This window comes from Tamandua tetradactyla, chromosome 12 (genome assembly GCF_023851605.1).
Source record: "Tamandua tetradactyla isolate mTamTet1 chromosome 12, mTamTet1.pri, whole genome shotgun sequence".
NCBI lineage: Eukaryota > Metazoa > Chordata > Mammalia > Pilosa > Myrmecophagidae > Tamandua > Tamandua tetradactyla.
In genome coordinates, this window is record NC_135338.1 from 59,676,431 (window position 1) to 59,695,422 (window position 18,992).

At 36.0% G+C, this 18,992-nt stretch overlaps 1 long non-coding RNA gene across 1 annotated transcript in view; it reads right to left on the reverse strand.

Annotated features, from left to right (window-relative positions):
• Positions 1-1,060: 1,060 nt before the first annotated feature.
• Positions 1,061-18,992, reverse strand: part of LOC143651538 (uncharacterized) — a 65,393-nt gene continuing 47,461 nt past the window's right edge. The window contains exons 2-3 of the long non-coding RNA XR_013160020.1: positions 1,718-1,816; positions 1,061-1,250 (exon numbers count right to left, since the gene is read on the reverse strand). This is a non-coding gene — a long non-coding RNA (uncharacterized LOC143651538). The remainder of the gene's footprint in view (positions 1,251-1,717; positions 1,817-18,992) is intronic.

An 18,992-nucleotide genomic window follows, 5' to 3' on the forward strand; every position in this document is an offset into this window, starting at 1 on the left:
AGAGAGAACCGACAGAAAATACAGAGCCAACAGAGAGAGCGAACTGACAAAGATGCTTGCAGCTCAGCAGACATCACCATGAGCAAGCCAGAACCTGGACAGAGCTAAGGGCAGCTGAGAGATGAAAGCCAGCCCTGGAGAAGCAAAGTGAGGAGCCCACACAGGAACAAAGACTGAAAGAAATGGAGCCCAGGAGCAGGAGACCAGCAGATACCAACCAGGTCACCGCCCAGCTGACCCATCGACCTTCCTTGAATTAAGGAATCTTTCCCTGGCTGCCTTCATTTGGACATTTTTATAGGCTTAGAACTATAAACTTGTAACTTATTAAATTCCCCTTTTTAAAAGCTGTTCCAGTTCTGGAATATCTCATTCAAGCAGCTTGCAAACCGACACAGAGATCCCGTTTAAGAATGAGTCCAAACTTTAACTAATAATAACATCTGCAAAGGAATGCAGATTAAGACACGAACATGTCTTTTGTGGGGGACATGATTCATTCCCCATCAGCTAGTAAAGTCTGTCCTCACTACCTCCCCTAGATACTACTCTTTTTCTATTTAGACTAATGGTCTCATTTTACAGAAGGGATGGGCTAGATTCAGAGACATTACCTGGTTTGTTCAAGATCTCCTATTTCATGATGAAGGATACCGATCTACCTCCCACTGATCGTGGAATAAGGCCTTCACAATAAGGTCTGAGCCTTGAACAGTGATTCTGAACATAAAAATGGTGGGATGCAAGATAAAATCTAAGATGCCGAGTTTAATTTGAATTTCACATAAATAAGGAGTCTTTTTAGCATAATTATGTTCCATGAAATATTTGGGACATATACAAAAAATATTCCTTTTCTATTCAAAATTCAAATTTAACTGTGCATCCTGTATGTTTATTTGCTAAATCTCACAGCCTTAACTTATGGCTGAGAGGGAAAGGGAGAGGAGGCAGAGAGGAGAAAGGGAAAAGAGGGTACTTTAGGCAATGAGGGTATGTAGAATTTGCAAATTTATGTACAAAAGGAGCAAGAAAGTTAAGGAATTAAGAAAGAGAGGAAGACAAATATGTAGTACACAAGGGAGTGCCTCTGAAGCGACCATTGCCGGGAAGAACCCTGGGCCTCTCATCCCTTCCCCACCATCAAGTCTGTTCCATGGACTGTTGTAATTGTCCCTCCCTGGAGATATTGCGTCCTGAATGCCCATCCTCCATTCTCTATTCATCTCCATCACACGCCAGGCTTGCTCCTAAAACACAGAACAGATTACATTTAAACAAAATTCTTTGGAATTTCTATCCTGTCGGTCTAGTCTCAACTCTTTTATTCTTCCCGAAGGCCGTAAACTATTGCCTTTCTATGCTCAGCATTTTGGAATATTCTCAGCAGTCTAGATTAGGGCCGTGGCTCCTGCTCTTCCATCCACTGAGAACGCCCTCCCTCTTGGTACTGCGTCTCCTTTCAAGGAACAGATGTTTATTTTTGCTTGCATGTACCAGGTACTGTGCTAAAGGTCAAGATCATAAGAGAGAGCAAGATGGACAGACTTGTATGAGCTGATAACATATGTTGTGGGAAGGGATTGAGAGAGAAAAATGTAGGAGAAGACTGTTTTGAATGGGGAGGTGGGAGCCTAAGATTGAGAAGAAAACAGACTTGCCATACTTTATAACTTATGATACAAGAACTGTATTTATGATGTGTATTGTTTATTACCTGTCTCCCTTTACCCTTTCTGAGGAAAGCAGACACCGTGAAAGCAAAAATCTTTGTCGACTTTGATCACTCACAGCTTCCAAATTCTTAGGACAGTGCCTACCGCAAAAAAATAGTCATTCAGTAAATATTTTTAAATGAATGCACAGATCACTATATTAGCTTGGACCTTGCCTTTAGAACTTGTTCTGACTTTGTTGTAATGAACTTATTTCTTCCACTAGATTTCAGATTCATTTAAAAAGGAAAAAAAAAAGACAACGTGCTATTTCATTTTTTTTTCGTGCACTGTATAGTAGGAGGTCACATTTCATTCTTTTTCATGTGAGTATTCTGTTATTGCAATACTCTTTGTTGAATTTTTGTTTGTTTATTTTTTTCTTTCTTTTGTTTGCTTGTTTATTTTTGGGCCATGCACGGGCCATGAATTGAATCCATGTCTCCCACAGGGCAGGTGAGAATTCTACCACTGAACCACCCTTGCACTGTCCCTAACTATTTCATTTTTAGGCTTGGCAATATTAGTCTTTGAGGAAATCACATGGGCTTAGTTAAGTATTAAACATAAGAATGCTCAACTCTCACCTCCTCTGCCTTACTCATATCTAGTTTCCTGACAAGCCGATTAAATGTTTTTAGACCAGGTATCGCACATGCCAAACTGAAAGGATTTGAATTCAAATTCAGAACAGAATTTGAAGCCTGATTTTAATGAAACAGTGTAAGTAAATGCCTAGCACAATCTCTCTCACAAGTAGACGCTCAATAAATACTTGTTTTAGTCAGTAGGGTGCTTATTACAGTGTCTGTCTTTTTGTCCTTTCTGCCCATCTTCCTTGGTCTGTATCTGCAGCCATTGCTTCAGTGGTGTTGATACATATTTGTGAACTCTCTTAGAGAATCCACGGAAATGTGACAATGTTTCAGCTGTAACTGGTTCTGCCAAATGTGGCAGTTCACGTGCTTAAAGCAACATTTTCTCTAATATGTAGTATGTGTGCTACCTCGGCACACACGAAGCACTTGCATAAGAAAGACCAAATACTGACATGGCCAACTGGATGCCACTACCTTTGTGTCTTCTCCTTTGATTCATCTATGCATTCATTCACCAATGCCAGGCATTTTAATTTTCTTTAAAATATATGTTCATATCTGGCGAGACCAACCATTACTGATTGCTTCCTTTAGTTAAAAAAAAAAATAGAATATAATTTTGTTGGTTCTTTTCCCTGTATAATGTCTAAACTCAACTTTGTTTGTTCCCAAAAACAAAATAAACAAACAAAAATAAACCTTACTAATTTTAACTTGGAATCCTGTTAGTTGTATAAATAAAATAAGGGAGACTTGACATCTTTATGATATTGAGATTTCCTTTGCAAATCATGGCACATTTTTACATTTGTTTGATACTTACTTCAGTAATCCAGTAGTGTTTTAAAGTTTTCTTCATAAAAATTTTGCACATCTCTTATTAAATTTATTCCTAGGCATTTAATCTTTTTAGGTGCTGTTATGAATGGGATCTCATCTTCCATTATCTTTTCCAATTATTCATTGTTTGTATATATTGATTTATGTTTATTAAGTTCAAAGCCTGCTATTTGGCTGAAATCTCTTTATAGAATTATTTGGAAGATTTTTTTACATGACTCTCTTGGATTTTCCAATGCTCAGGTACATCTTCTGTGAGTTGTTATGAAAATATTTTCTTCCCTTCCATTTTTTGGGACCTCTAATTCTTTTCCAATACAATGTTAAGCAACAGTGGTAACAGGGGTCATCTTTGTCTCATTACAGAATTTAATGAGGTGATCTAGTGCCTCCCTATTAAGTTGATGCTGGCTTTTGGGGGGACAAATGTGTACATCTATTTATAACCCTATCTATACAGCCATACCTATATTACTCTATTTATAACTCCACCTATGTCTATGTTTGTTTCTATATTTATAGACATAGTCATAGGAATAGCTATAGCTAACTAAATTTATCAATAACTATATCTCCATGTCAACATGATCATCTTAAAGAAGGGCCCATCTAATAAGATAAAATTGAAAGTTTAAATTTTCTTTTACAGACTTATGGAGATATAATTGATGTACAGTAAACTGAACATAATTTGATACACAATTTGATACACAATTTGATGTTCTGATATATTTATATACTATGAAAACATTATCCCAGCAAGACAAACATATCCATCACCCTCACTGTTTCCTCTGGCACTTTTGCAATCCTTCCCTCCCCATCCACCTTCCCATGATATCAGTGCTTTCTGTATAGATCAGTTTGCCCTTTATATAATTTCATATGAATAGAATCATACAGTATCTATATTATTAGGGGTCTGGCTTCTTTTATTCAATATAATGATTTTGAAATTCATTATATTGAATATAATTGTTATAGTTTGCTAGCTGCCGGAATGCAACACACCAGAGACGGATTGGCTTTTAATAAAAGGGAATTTATTTTGTTGGTTCTTCAGAGGAAAGGCAGCTAACTTTCCACTGAGGCTCTTTTCTTACGTGGAAGGCACAGGATGGTCTCTGCTGGTCTTTTCTCCAGGCCCCTGGGTTCCAACAACTTTCCCCGGGGTGACTTCTCCAAAGGCCTGGGCTGAGCTGCAAGTGCTGAGATGAGGAATGCTGAGCTGCTAGGCTGTGCTACATTGCGTTCTCTCATTTAAGCACAAGCCAATTAAGTTAAACGTCACTCATTGCAGCAGACACGCCTCCTAGCCAACTGCAGATGTAATTAGCAACAGATGAGGTTCACATACCATTGGCTTATGTCCGCAGCAACAAGATTAGGTATGCTCACCTGGCCAAGTTGACAACTGAATCTAACTAACACAATAATATATTCAATTCAGGTTGTTTTGTCAGAGTGGTATTCCATTATATGGACATACCATAATTTGTTTATACATTCTCCTCTTTATAGACAATCAGGTTATTTCCAGTTTTCGGTTATTACAAATAAAGTTCCTATAAATAATTATGCATAAATCTTTGTGTAATATATGCATTCATTTCTCTTGGGTAAATCCTATGAATTTCAGGGCTGGGTCATACGGTGGGTATAGGCCTACGTTTTAAGAAATTTCCGAAGTGTATGAGAGTTACCATTTCTCCACATTCTCACCAACACTTGGTATGCCAATCTTTTAATTTTAACCTGTCTAGTGATGTTATTTTCTCATATGCTTATTTGTCACTCATATATTTTCTTTGGTGAGGTGCCTGTTCAAACATTTTGCTCATTTTTAATAAGTATATTAGTCTATCCATTATTGAGTTTCAGGATTTTTAACAAGATATATATATATATTGAATTTTTTCAAATGCCTTTTAGCATCTATAGAGATGCCATTTAATCTGTGTTCTTTTGATCTATTTACATGATGAATTTCTAATAACGGAAACTTTTTGTATTCCTGGAATAAATACACTATTATGTGCTGCTGGAGTCAGTTTGCCACCCTTTTATTTAGGATTGTGGCAATCAATTTTGATGTGAGATTGTCTGTATTAGTTTTTTTTGCTTTTTAAACCTCAAAAAAAAATCAGGACATTGTACTCTTTTTAATATTACTAAGAATGACTTAATAAGTATGGCATCGATTTACCATTTAAAGTTTTATTAAAAATTGCCCTGCTCCTTAGAAAAATGGCTGATACTAGAACTGAGGTAGGAATATATGAGATGAGCCTTGAGCAACTCATAGAGCCAGAAAGTAGGAATTCATTAAAAAACAAACAGGCACATGATGACAGTGTGCCTAAAAGTACACAGGGGCCAAATGGAAAAGTGCTCAATGGCCAAAGTTGGAAATTTTGAGCAACAAAATAATAAATTTTTACTGAATTATAAGCCAAAGTATAAAGGATGCCTGAGCCCATACTGATATAAAAAATGTTTGGATAAATAAATAAAGAGAAGAAGAGGGAAATAAGTTCATGAAGAAAAATTCTAAATAATTTACCTCCCACAAGGAGGTAGAGTATAACTCCCCACTCCTTAGGTGTGAGCTGTGCATACTAAATTCCTTTCCCATAGTACAGTAAAGAAATGGGGATAAAAGAGTAATTTTACAGTGGAGAAATCTGGCAAACACTCCATCAACCAGGGGATTGATGTGAAGGTCACCAGTGATCATCATGTGGCTAGAAGTATCTTGACATGAAGGAATGAGAATGGTACTTTTTCTTTGTGGCCTCCTACCCCAAATGCCAGTCTAACCGTAAGACAAAGTCAGACTAATCCCAACTGGAGAACATTCTACAAAATATTTCAATACTCCTGAAAACTATCAAGGTCACAGCCAAGGGGAGCCTAAACAGACTTCATGAATAAATTTAATATGGGGTCCTGGAATAGAAAAGTGACATTAGGAAAAAGTGAAGGCAATGTGAATAAAGTATGGACTTCAGTTAATAATAAAGTATAAATATTCATTCATTAATTGTAGCAAATGTACTATATTAATATGATATTAATAACAGGGAAAATGGGTACAGTGTACATGGGAATCTCTATTCTATTTTCCCAATTTTTTGTAAATACAGGAGTGTTGTCATATTAAAAGTTTATTAAAAATTACATAGGGAATGAAGTTGCTATAGGTAGATAATGTCAGAAAGTGATAAAGCAATGATTATCAGTTAATATGGTGACAAAAAAAAGAAAAAACAATAGGAAAAATCAATCCTACTTGATTTTATCAGGTAAAAAAATATGCGTATATTTTTTCATATAAAAATGAAATGGTGATTAAAATAACTTCCTTGTGAATCTGTTTGGGTCTACTGTTGTTCTTAGAGGTATTTCCTTGATAACTTTCTGTTTTTCCCTATGGAAATCAGATGGTTTACTTTTTTAGCCTGTCTGCATTGAGTTTTAGTAAATTGTATCTTCATACAAAGTTATCCATTTCATGAACATTTTCAAATATATTTAACTAGAGTGTAGAAATTCTTGCCTTATGGATGTTGCTGCCAAGTCATTTTTATATAAGTGTGGAGAAGCATGTCTTTATTATAATACTTCACATATGCAAAACAGTAGCATTACCGTTTTGATTATTTCTCATGGATTTGGATTTGTATGGGCCTAGCTGGGTGGTTTTTCCTGAATGTCTTTCATATAATTGCAGTCAGTAGGCAGTTGGGGATGGAGTCATCACAAAAGCTCTCTCACCCATGTTTGGCAGTTAATAATAGCTGTTGAGTGGGAATTTACGTGGAAGTCTTGGTTGAAATACTACAAGTAGCCTCTATATGTAGCTTGGGCTTCCTCAGTCTATGGTGGCAGGATTCCAAGATTAAGACTCCGACAAAGAGCTGGTAGAAACTGCATTGCCTTTTATGACTTACCTTCAGCAGTCACTCAGAATCTCTTTTGTCTAATTTTTTGTTTTGTTTTGTTTTACAGGAAGCAAATTACTAGGGACAGCCTATCTTCAAGGGGAACAGAAGTTCGATAACTTGGATGAAATGAGTGTCAAATGATTTGCAGACATGTTTTAAAGCCATGACTACAAAACCTGCTTTATTTATATTTATATTATGCTGCCATACATCGGCCAATCTTCTGTGTTTGATCTTTCTGAATCATTTTGTTTTAGGTGTGTCTTTATTTTATTTGAAAAATACGTAGAATTGGATATTGTCTTGTGATCCAATTTAAAATTCTTCTTTTTCCGTTTAATAAGTAAGTTTAGCTCCTCTGCATTTCTGATATCATAGAAATGTTTGGCATTATTTTAATCACATTAATTATCATCTTTCCCCCCTTTGAGTTTTTTTTTTAAGTCTTTTGCTACATGAGGCAACATATTGAGAAATAATAGATTTATGATCTGGAGTACAGAAGTGAAAGCAAGACCACTGGAAACCACTGGGTCTGAATCTAGGTTCTGTACTTATTATTTGGGTTAATTTATACAATTTATTTAACTTCTCTGTTATCTCATCTGGAAAAGGGGTACTTGCCTCAAAATGTAATTGTGAAGATCAAACAACGTAATATATGAGAAGTTCTTAAGAGTTCCTGGCAATAAATGGATATCATTGCTATTATAATTTTTTTAATGTATATGTTTTCTGGTGTTTAGAAAGGCTTGGGTTTTTTATTCCAGTAGTGTCTTTACATTTCTTTGGTAGACTGTATCTGTTTCTCCCTAAAAATAATATACATTTTTCACATTTCCTTATCCTTGCACACCTCTCCTTCTGATTTTGGATGATAATGTTATTTTTATTTGCATTTATCTTTGTGTCGCTAAATATGCTTATACATCAAATACCTGATTTGACAGCTATAGATTTTTTTTATTCCAGATTTTGTATACAATCCTTTCCCTTCCCATTTATTGTTTGTATTATTTCCTTGTTGATAGGGCATATATATAAGACATTTACATTTTCTCCAATCACCAAAACCTTCACATTATTTTAATTCAATTCTATAGCTTAAATTGTGCAAAAATGACTGCTAGTTCCTGTGTCATAGTTTCCTCAGTCATTCCTATGGGCTGAAGTTAATCTTTCAGTCATTTTCATAAAAAGAAATGTTCTTTCAAGTTCAAAAGGGTTTATGCTTTAAGGAGACCTTGATAGATAATAAAATCTTGGCTTACATTGTTTTTTCCATAAATATCCCATCATGGGTGTTGCTCCACTGTCTTTGGGCATCATATTAGTTTCCTATTGTTGTAACAACTTACCACAAATGGAATGGCATAAAACAACTTAAATTTACTGTCTTACAGTTCTGGAGGTCAGGAGTCCAAAAACACTCCCATTGAGCTAAACTGAAGGTGCTGGCAAGGCTGGTTCCATCCATAGACTCTTAGTGGAAAAGCCATTTCCTTGCTTTTTATCAGCATCTAATAGGTACCTACATTCCTTGACTCCTGACCCTTTCCTCACATCAATCCAGTCACTTGCTTCTGTTTTCATAACATCTCCTAAGGACTCAGATCCTCCTGCTTCCCTCTTTAAAAAACCCTTGTGATTACTTTGGGCCCATCCAGTGACTTTTCCCATTCCATCTCTATCTATCTATCTATCTATCTATCTATCTATCTATCTATCTATCTATCTATCTATCTATCTACCTATCATCTATTATCACCTAATTAATTAGAAGGTTGTGGCTTTACAGAACAATCATGTATAAAATAGAGGATTTCTATCTACCACCCTATTATTACTACCTTGCATTGGGGAAAGCAATGTGTTACAGTTGATGAAAGCATATTTTTATAATTGTTCTATTAACTATAGTCAATGGTTTAATTAGAGTTTCTGCAGTTGTATGGATTTCTTCTTTTAACCACACTCAAATATATAATCCAGGGTTACTAGTTATGTTAACAATGCACTGCTAGCATCACCACTGCCAAAAACTCATATCCAGTAACCTTTTTAAAAATATTTTTATTGATAAAACTCAACATACAAACATGCATTCTTAGCATACAAACATTCCATGCATGGTGTACAATCAATGGCTCACAATATCATCACATAATTGTGTATTCATCACCATGATCATTTTTGAATATTTGCATCACTCCAGAAAAAGAAATAAACAAAAAAAGAAAAAATTCATATATACCATAACCTTATCACTCCCTCTCATTGACCACTAGCATTTCCATCTACCCAACTTATTTTAGCCTTTGTTCTCCCTATTATGTTTATTTTTTATCCATATTTTTTACTCAACTGTTCATACCCTAGAAAAAAGGAGCATCAGATGCAAAATCTTCACAATCAAACAGTCACATTGTAAAATTTATATAATTATATAATCACCTTCAAGAAACAAGATTACTGGAACACAACTCTACAGTTTCAGGTACTTCCCTCTAGCTCCTCCAATACACCATAAACTCAAAAGGGGATATCTATACAAGGTGTAAGAATAACCTCCAGGATTACCTCTCAACTTTGTTTGAAGTCTCTCAACCACTGACACTTAATTTTTTCTCATTTTTGTCTTCTGCCTTTTGGTCAAGACAGTTTTTCAACCCCTTGATGCTGGGTCCTGTCTCATCCCAATATTTCTGTCCCCTAGTTGCCAGGGAGATTTACACCCCTGGGAGTCATGTCCCATGTTGGGTGGTGGGGAGGGTAGTGAGTTCATTTGCCTTGTTGGCTTAGAGAGAGAAGCTACGTCTGAGCAACAAAAGAAGTTCTCTGGGGGTGACCCTTAGGCTAATTTTAAGCAGACTTAGCCTATCCTTTTGCAGGTTGTTTGTCTTTCTGTTGTTGAACTGAAGAATCTCTTTAAATATTCTGTATACTAAACCCTATCTGACATGTGGTTTCCAAATATTGTCTCCAGTTGCATAGGCTGCCTTTTTACTTTCTTGACAAAGTTCTTTGATGCAAAAAAGTGTTCAATTTTGAGGAGTTCCCAATATCTATTTCTTTCTTCAATGCTTGTGCTTTGGGTGTAAAATCTAGGAAGCTGCCTCATATTACAAGTTTTGTGAGATATTTCCCTATATTTTCATTTAAAATTTCTGTGGTCTTATCTCTAATGCTCAGGTCTTTGATCCATTTTGAGCTAACTTTTGAATAAGGTGTGAAATATGGACCTTTTTCATTCTTTTGCATATGGATAACCAATTCTCCAAGCACCATTTATTGAAGAAGCTGCTCTGTCCCAGGTGAGTTAGCTTGACTGCCTTATCAAAGATCAATTATCCATAGATGAGAGGGTCCATAACTGAACATTCTATTTGATTCCATTGGTCAGTATATCTATCTTGATGCTAGTGCCATGCTGCTTTGACCACTGTAGCTTTGTAATATGCTTTAAAGTCAGGTAATGTGAGACCTCCCACTTCATTTTTCTTTCTCAAGATATTTTTAGCTATTTGGGGTACTCTGCCATTGCAAATAAATTTGTTTATTCATTTTTCTATTTCTGCGAAGCAAGTTTTTGGGATTTTAATTGGTACTGCATTGAATCCATAAATCAATTTGGGTAGAAATGACATCTTAACTATATTTAGTCTTCCAATCCATGAACATGATGTGCCCTTCTATTTACCCAAGTCTTCCATGTTTTTTTTTTTTTTTTTTTTTTTTTTAGCAATTTCTTGTAGTTTTCTGTGTATAGGTCTTTTGTATCCTTAGTTAAATTTATTCCTAATTATTTTCTTCTTTTGGTTGCAATTGTAAATGGAATTTTTTCTTAATTTCTTCCTCAGATTGTTCATCACTAGTGTATAGAAATGCTACTGATTTTGGGTATTGATCTTGTATCCTGCTACTTTGCTGTACTCATTTATTAGCTCTAGTAGCTTTACTGTGGATTTTTCAGGATTTTTGACATATACTATCATATCATCTGCAAACAGTGGGAATTTTACTTATTCCTTTCCAAGTAGGATGATTTTATTTCCTTTTCTTGTCTAATTTCTCTTTCTAGAACTTCCAGCACAATGTTGAAAAACAATGGTGACTGTGGACATCTTTGTCTTGTTCCTGAATTTAGGGGGGAAGCTTTCAGTCTTTCCCCATTGAGGATGACGTTAGCTGTGGGGTTTTCATACATTCCCTTTATCATGTTGAGGAAGTTCCTTTCTATTTCTATACTTTGAAGTGTTTTCATCAAGAGGGGATGTTGAATTTTGTCAAATACCTTTTCTGCATCAATTACGATGATCATGTTGTTGATATGGTGCATTCATGTGGTTTTTCTGCTTTGATTTGTTGATATGGTGCATTATATTAATTGATTTTCTTATGTTGACCCATCCTTGCATACCTGGAATAAATCTCACTTGGTTATGGTTTATTTTTGTGGGGTCAATGGTTATGTCTTCTCTTCCATTTCTGATTTTATTTGCATCCGCTCACTTTTTTCTTTTTTGTCAACCTAGCTAAAGGTCCATCAATTTTATTGATTTTCTCAAAGAACCAATTTCTGGTTTTGTTGATTTTCTCAATTGCTTTCATGTTCTCAATTTCATTTATTTCTGCTCTAATCTTCAGTATTTCTTTCCTTTTGCTTGCTTTGGGGTTAGTATGCTGTTTTTTCTCTAGTTCTTCCAAGTGAATGGTTGATTCTTCAATTTTTGCTCCTTCTTTTTTTTTGTATGGTGGGGGTCACATTTCATTCTTTTCCCAGGTGAGTATCCCCTTACCACTTGTTGAATTTTTGTTTGGCTGGGTTTTTGTTTGTTTGTTTTGCTTGTTTGTTTCTTTTGAGAAATGTACGAGCTGGGGACTGAACTCGGCTCTACCGCGTGGCAGGCAAAAATTCTACCACTGAACTATCCTTACACCCCTCTTTCTTCTTTTTTGATATAGGCATTTAAGACTATAAATTCCCATCTTAGCACTGCCTTTGCTGCATCCCATAAATTTTGATGTGTTGTGTTTTCATTTTCATTTGCCTCAAGATATTTACTGACTTCTCTTGTAATTTCTCCCTTGACCCACTGGTTGTTTAAGAGTGTTTTTAGCTTCCATATATTTGTGAATTTTCTGGCCCTCTGCCTGTTATTGAATTTCAGCTTCATTCCCTTATGATTTGAAGAAGTGTTTTGTATAATTTCAATATTTTAAAATGTGTTGAAACTTGCTTTGTGACCCATCATATGGTCTATTCTTGAGATTGATCCGTAAACACTTGAGAAAAAGGTGTATCCTTTTTGTGGGGTGTTGTTCTGTAAATATCTGTTAAGTTCCATTCATTTATTGTATTATTCAAATAGTCTGTTTCTTTATTGATCCTTTGTCTAGATGCTCTATCCATTTATGAGAGTTGGGAATTTGAAGTTTCAAACTATTATTGTACAGGTGTCTATTTTTCCCTTCAGTGCTTTCAGTGTTTACCTCATCTATTTTGAAGCACTCTGGCTCAGTGCATAAATATTTATGATTGTTATGTTTTCTTGCTCAATTGTTCCTTTTCTTTGTCTTTTTTAATTGTTTTACATTTGGAGTCTAATTTGTTGGATATAGTATAGCTACTACTGCTCTTTTCTGATACTTGTTTGCATGAAATATCTTTTTCCAACCTTTCACTTTCAACCTATTTTTTCTTTGTAGGTCTAAGATGAGTCTCTTGTAGAGAGCATATAGATGTGTCCTGTTTTTTTAATTCATTTTGCCAGTCTATGTTTTTTGATTGGGGAGGTTAATCCATTAACATTTAGTGTTATTACTATAAAGGTAGTGCTTTCTTCTACCGTTTAGCCTTTTGGATTTTATATGTCATATCTATTTTTTTTCTCTTTTTACCTTTACTGATAGACTTCATTTCTACACTCTTCTTCACACCTCTCTCTCCTGTCTTTTCTTGTCTGCCTGTAGTGCTCCCTTTAGTATTTCCTGCAAAACTGGTCTCTTGATCACAAATTCTCTCAGTGATTGTTTGTCTGAAAATGTTTTAACCTCTACCTCATTTTTGAAGGATAATTTTGCCGGATATAGAATTCTTGGTTGGCAATTTTTCTCTTTTAGCGTCTTAAATATATCATACCATTGCCTTCTTGCCTCTATGGTTTCTGCTGAAAAATCCACACATAGTCTTATTGGGCTTCCTATATTTGTGATGGATTGTTTTCCTCTTGCTGCTTTCAAAATTCTCTCTTACTCTTTGACATCTCACAGTCTGATTAATAAGTGTCTTGGAATGTGTCTGTTTGGATCTATTCTGTCTGGGATATGCTGCGAATCTTGGATCTGTAATTTTATGACTTTCTTAAGACATGGGACATTTTCAGTGATTATTTCCTCCATTAGTCTTTCTCCTTCTTATCCCTTCTCTTCTCCTACTGGGACACACACAACACATATATTTGTAAACTTCATGTTGTCATTCAGTTCCCTGAGTCCCTGATCATATTTTTCCATTCTTTTCCCTAAATTTTCTTTTCATTGTTGGATTTCAGATGTCTCATCTTCCAGTTCACTAATCCTATCTTTTGCCTCTTGAACTCTAACATTGTAAGTTTCCATTGTTTATTATTTTTTTATCTCTTCTACTGTGCTTTTCATTCCCATAAGTTCTGTGACTTGTTTTTTAGATTTTTGATTTCTATTTTTTTGTTTATCCCTTGCTTTCTTTATATTTTCCCTCAATTTGTTGATTTGATTTTTTATAAGATTTTCCATGTCCATTTGAACATCCTGAATTAGTTGTTTCAACTACTGCATCTCATTTGAATTATTGGTTTGTTCCTTTTATTGAGCCATATCTTTGATTTTCTTAGTATTACCCATTATTTTTTGCTGGCATCTAGGTGTTTAATTTCCTTAATTAGTATATTCTGGAGGTTGTTTTCACTCTTTTATCTAGGATCTTTGTGCCAGTTGACTTTGTTCTCTATCTGTTTTTTGACATGCAATTCAACTTATTCTAGACCTATGGCATAGGTTCTGTTTAACTGATCAGAATTTTTCAGTTCTTCCTTTTCTATTTCTTGCCCTGTTTATCTGGAGCCTTCTTTTTTTTTTTGTTTTTGATGGAAATCTCCTCAGATATTATAGATCCCAGTCAGATTTTCTCAGACAAGACTGGCCTCCTTTCAGGAGAAAGAGTCACCTACATCAGTTTTCCCTGAGCGTAAGACCCAGCAGGTTGACAGATTTTCCTATGAAGCCTCTAGACTTTGTGTTTTTCCTATCCTGACCAGTATGTGGTGCTTATTTGTCTGCAGCCTCCCACTAGTCTAAAGTGGTGTGGTGCCTTTAACTTCAGTAAACTCTCCCTGTTGGAGGTGTGGTTGAGATAGAGGTGAGGTTGTAGGTTAGCCTTAACTGCTTCAGTTTTCCAGCCCCTGGGGCCTGAGCTCCTTGATGGAGGGATCCCACTTGAGCTGGGCCCCATCTTTCTCTCCAGGAAGGTACAGCCTTTAGGAATAACTCCTTTTACCTGACTAGTTACTTTCACCTGACTAGTTACCCTCAGACAAGCATAATTCACCCTTGCCTGAGGCAGTGGAGCCTGAGAAGACTTTCAGTTCTATCTAATGAGTTGTTAAGTAGTAGAAACAAAGCAAAAAGAAAAATCCTTTAAGGAGCAGGACCCCGCTCCTCGGGTTTGTCAATCAAGAGTTTAAGTTGGTATGTGACTCTATACGTGCCCCCATTTTTTAAGATCCTGCCATTTTCAAGTATTATGCGTCTGACTCAAAAAGCCTCTGGTTTTTGTTTTGTATTTTTTCCCCCATCAGCCCCACTCTCTCTCTGCCACGGCAAAAACTCCTAGTACCTTTAGTTCTTATTCCAAATTTATCTGAGCTGGGGGCCTATTTTCAGTAGTCAGAATTTGTTAATTAATTCCACAATTGGAGCTTGGACTAGCTATGCTCTTGCTCCTAGTAAAGTCTATTTCCTTTCCCCTTGGGGAACCAGCCTGCAGCATCCATGGAAGAGGGGCACTGGCCTCCATGACTTGGGAGACTTACAGTTCTGTGTGGGGTCTCAGCTGGTTCAGCTTTTCCAGACTAGTGTGTGCCGTGTATCTGGTCACTGATGTGGCCCCAGCAGTTTTTCTGTTTACTAGCTTACTCCAAACCTCACTAAGCAATTTACTAGCTCCTCTGGATGATGAACTAAATTCCACACCTCACTAAGCTGCCATCTTGCCATGCACCTTATACAATAATTTTATGTAATAATCTTACATGATATCTGTTATCTGGGATAATTTTCTCATGCCAATATCCTTAACTTAATCACATCTTTAAAGTAAAGTCATTTTTTGCCAAGTAAGGTAAGGATAAGGATGTGGATATCTTTTGGAGAGATATTATTTATCCTATGACAGGTATTGAGTGTGCTGGTGGAGAAAGCTGAGGGTAGCCTCATATTTCTTTCCTTTACAATAGTTTTGAGCACTTACTTTAAGGATTACTTCTTTAGCTTTATAATTCAATAGCTTTCCTAGGATATGTTTTTCCTAAGATTTATATATTTTTTAAGTATTTGCTTTATTGTTTTGGGGGGAAAGGAATATTTGGGGGGGAGTGATCCCAATTATGTATATGTTGGATTTTTTTTGCCTATCTTCTCTATATATTATTTTCTCTTCTTTCTTTTAACCTTTTATTTATTTGTTTACGTTTGCTAGCTTTTCTTATTTCCATCTTCTAGGATGCAAACTGTGTTTACTTGGTGGATATTCACTTTAGGTTTATTCCAATTTGATCTTCATTTCTATTTTATTTTGTTTTGTTTTCCTTCTAATATATCTTGAGTTCTGCAATCCCATATTCATCTTCTCTTGTAGTCTTGCAACCTTATCCCTAAATTATGTGTTTCTGACTTGGACTTTTGCTTCTAAGAAGCAATCATTTCATTAATTTTAATTTAATTTGAGTCAAAATATTTAATATCATTTAATATTATCTTCTGGTAATGTTTGCTTTCTGTCTATGCTTCCATAGTATCTTTGGATTTACATTGGTGTAACTTATTTCTAATTTTTCATTATTAAATGAGTTGTGTTTTTCTGGACTGAATATTTGCAGAAGTTTCATTGTGGAAAGTGGGGGAGAGTGCTCTTCATTCTGACTTTTCACCCAAAGCCCTTTTACTTCTCTGCTGCCAGTAGTTAATCATGTCAACCCAACTGTTTAAGTAAGAACAACAACTTATAGGAGTAGAAATCAAAGCAGAAGAAGGAAATTATATTTTTTAAGGGTCTGATATGTTCTAGATCTAATGCTAGCCAGGCACCTATGTCCATAATGTCATTTACCACTCATGGTACTTCTATAAGGAGTTTCTATAATCCCAACACGAAAGCATAGACCATGAAGCTCAGCAGTTTCAAAAACTGAAGGCTTGAAATTGTATCCAATTCATCATTTAACAAGTTACCCTGTCACAGTTTCATAGATGCAAGCAAAAGACACAGACTCTCAGGTCAGATACAAATAACTGTATTAATCATGGCAAAAGCAGTAGTCAGAATAGCATAATTTCTGCTAGTTTAGCAAGCCCTGAGTCCCACAGTGATGAGAAGAGTGCCAGGTAACACCTCACACACAATGGATGCATTACAGGAGAACCTGGAGCTTAGGGAACACAAATCTTTTGTAATGGCCAGTAAGCATGCTTGACCTTTGTTCCAGTGACAAATAGTATCTTTATTATACTGGACTTTAAGCATGCTTGCCCTTTGTTCCAAAGGGAAGCATATCTTCAAGGCTGATTTCTATATAAATATCCTTAGTAAAAATTTCTGGAACAAGGGCAGTTAGTGCATCTGCTCAGAAGATGTCCAAAATACAGGGTACCTATGGAGAATTATTGCCAAGTGGGGAATGAAGGATATTTAGGGTGGAAATGTTAATTAAAGACCCACTAGGTATCAACCTTATGCTAAGTACTCATGTTAATTAATTGTTAGTTATAAATTTCATGAAGAGAATCTTACAATTACCCAGTTACAATTAACTGGGTAAACTGATATTCAGACAATTTAAGTGGCATATCTAGTCACCCAGTTAGTAAGTTACAGGGGCCAGAATTCATGGCTTTAATTTATTCAAAACTTATATTTTGTATTATAATACAGTGATATGGAAATACATAAGCAAGATAAGGCAGAGATTTTTTAAAAAAACCCAGAAAGGTGCATGTTCAATGTAAGAACCAAACAGAATCATTATAAAAACTGGACCCAAGGCCCAGCATCAGCTTGTTCAAGAAAAGGGATCTGAACAAACTCCAGTTGGGCAATGAGTCAGTCCTTGGAACAGGCAATTTTTAATAGTTATGTAATGCTATATACTTTTTAAGATATCAATGAACTAGTGAATTAATCCCTCCTCCTTTAGATCACATTGGGAATGCATTCACAGACCAAACTGGCACAATCTCTGCATTCAACGAGCTTATAGTTGAACAGGCAAAACATAATAACAACGGGATTTGGGATAAAGGAAATGCTGGTGGTGGAAGGTCATGTGTCAGGGATACTAAACTAGCCTGGGGGCCATAAGGCCAGGGACAAGAACTTTCCAGGAAAGAGATATTAAGCTCATATCTTAGCTATCATTAGGAAATAATAGATGAAGGAGTTGAGAGTAAGGGCAAAGGGGCATTGTCTTAGTTTGATAAACTGCTATGACAAATACCACACAATGGTTGGTTTAAAGCAAGAACTTATTGGCTCATGGTTTCAGAGGCTGGAAGTCCAAAATGAAGGCATTGAAAGATGATGCTTTTGTTCAAATCTGTAGTGTTCTAACCCTGGCTTGCTGCAATTCTTGGGGCTCCTTGGTTTGCATCTCTGCCTCTGACCACACGGTAATCTCTCTCTTCTTGTGCCTGTGCTTCCAGTTTCCCCTGGATTCCAGCTTTGGGCTGTTTTCCCTGTGGCTTTCTTTCTGTAAGACTTGTGCTAATACAGATTAAGGCCCCCTCTGATTCGGATAGGTCAAACCTAAATTGGATATTAGAAGACCCTATTCACAAATGAGTCCACACCTTGACTCGCCATAACATATTCAAAGATACTATTTACAAATGGTTGGGCACCCACGGGAATGTGGATTAAGATTAGAAACATGTCTTTTCAGGGTTACATAATGCAATGTACTCCGGGGACAGAATACTCTAGGCAGAAAGCAAGATGTGTGTGCATGTCTGAAGCCCATAAGAAGAATGAACTTATCAGTTTGTCAGTTCAAAGTGTATGTCCTAGAAGACAGGGAGAAGTTAGAGAAGCACTAGAAAGGGAGAAAGGCCAGAACCCATGGCATCTTATAAACCACAATAAAGTATTTGAGTTTTATCCTGAAAGAAATAAGGAACTACGGAGGGACTTTAACAGAAGAGAAATATGATTCCAGATGCCAGGGAAATGGGCATATGGTCACCTGTGATATCTCTTCCTGTTCAGAAAAATTCAATTCATATTCATATATTTAACCTCATTTAACAAGGCTTTATTGAGCAATATATATTCAAAGAGTATGGTAAAGTAAGACATGGTTTGTTGTAAAGATAACTCAATAAGAGGGGAAAATCACCCTTCCTCTCACAATTTGTGGTACAAATTGAACTTTTCTTGCCTATAATTTCCATTTTAGCTGACAACAGAATTAGAATACCTTTCCTGGGGGGCAGGGTCCCTCTGACCATACTTGTCTTTCAAACCCTCTGTTCATTCCCTCTCCCATGATGAGATTGAGGTGATGGGGAGAACTGGCACTATGAAAATTAATGACAAGCCTGTTTGCTACATAAACATCATGGAACAAATAGTCTAGAAC